Source organism: Pristiophorus japonicus, chromosome 9 (genome assembly GCF_044704955.1).
Source record: "Pristiophorus japonicus isolate sPriJap1 chromosome 9, sPriJap1.hap1, whole genome shotgun sequence".
NCBI lineage: Eukaryota > Metazoa > Chordata > Chondrichthyes > Pristiophoridae > Pristiophorus > Pristiophorus japonicus.
The window spans coordinates 198643147-198644382 of NC_091985.1; the positions used below are offsets into that span (position 1 = coordinate 198643147).

The window sequence follows — 1236 nt, forward strand, 5'->3', positions numbered from 1 at the left end:
GTCCACTTGTTCTTGATTCTGCCAAAGGAGAAAATAGTTTCTCCGTTTGTACCCTATCAAATCGTTTTAACATTTTAACCTGCTTGATAAGATCACCACTCAATCTTTTATACACGCGAATACAACCCTGCTGTATCCTTTGTATTCTCATAATTGAACCCGTTAAATCCCGTCACAATTTCAGTGAATCACTGCTGCCATTTCAGGCCAGTGGATCCTTTGTGAGATGTGATTCCCAAAATAAATAGCACACCTGATAGGAGTGAGCACGATTCTATACAGCTGAAACATAACTTCCTCCCCATTCTGTTCCAGCGCAATTGAGAGAAAAAAGTCAACATAGCATATCAATTTCATTTTTGTTGCAAATATCTACTAGCTTTTAGTTATGAACTTGGACTTCGAAATCTCTTTGCTCCGCTCACCTCGCCGACCATTTAGGCTTCACACCATTTAAAAAATGCTGCGATTTATCTTTCTCGGTTTCAATAATCTCACACTTGCCCACAATGAACTGCATTTGATATAATTTTGCCCAGTGACTTACTCTGTCTATGTCTCTCTGTAATTTACAGCTGGCATTTGCACTACTTACTGTCCTTCCGAACTTGGTGCCATGTTCAAACTTGGATACACATCACCCGATTGTTTCGTCCAAGCCATCAATAAATACGGTGCAAGGTTCGGTCCCCTGTTCAGTCCTTCGGGAAACAGCAGGTGTCAAAATGTGGTTTGTGTATTATTGCATGTTAGGCATTGAAGGTCGCTGTGTGAACTGGTGTACTAGAAGCCCGGAGAGCTCAGCCGGTAAAGCATCAGACTTTTAATCTGAGGGTGCAGGATTCAAGTCCCTGTTTGGGCTTTGTCTTTAAATCAAGATTTTGGATTCTTTTTTCACATCAGATTTGCTGTTGAAGATCGTACAGTTGGTGGAGGGAGAGTATTTGTGAAACGAGGTCTGTGTGAGGCAGTCGATCTGGGTGTTTGAGTAAAGTGGGCTGTACAGGTGGCATTTCCAACCTGTATCCGTTATAATATTCCATGTCAGCCAATGAAGGCCGCTGTGGGAAGTCAGAAAATGCCATCCCGGACAGCTTAGTCGGCAGTGCATTAAACCTTTTAATCTGAGGGTTCAGGGTTCAAGGCCCTGTTTGGGTGCTGCTTTCTAATCATACTTTTTAATTACCGCTTTCATGAAGCAGCATGACACATGGACAATTCTCGATGATCTTTCCC

At 42.4% G+C, this 1236-nt stretch overlaps 1 non-coding gene across 1 annotated transcript; it reads left to right on the forward strand.

Annotated features, from left to right (window-relative positions):
* The first annotated feature begins 789 nt into the window (after positions 1–789).
* Positions 790–862, forward strand: trnak-uuu (transfer RNA lysine (anticodon UUU)). The gene has a single exon. It is a non-coding gene; the product is annotated as a tRNA-Lys (tRNA).
* The last annotated feature ends 374 nt before the right edge of the window (positions 863–1236 follow it).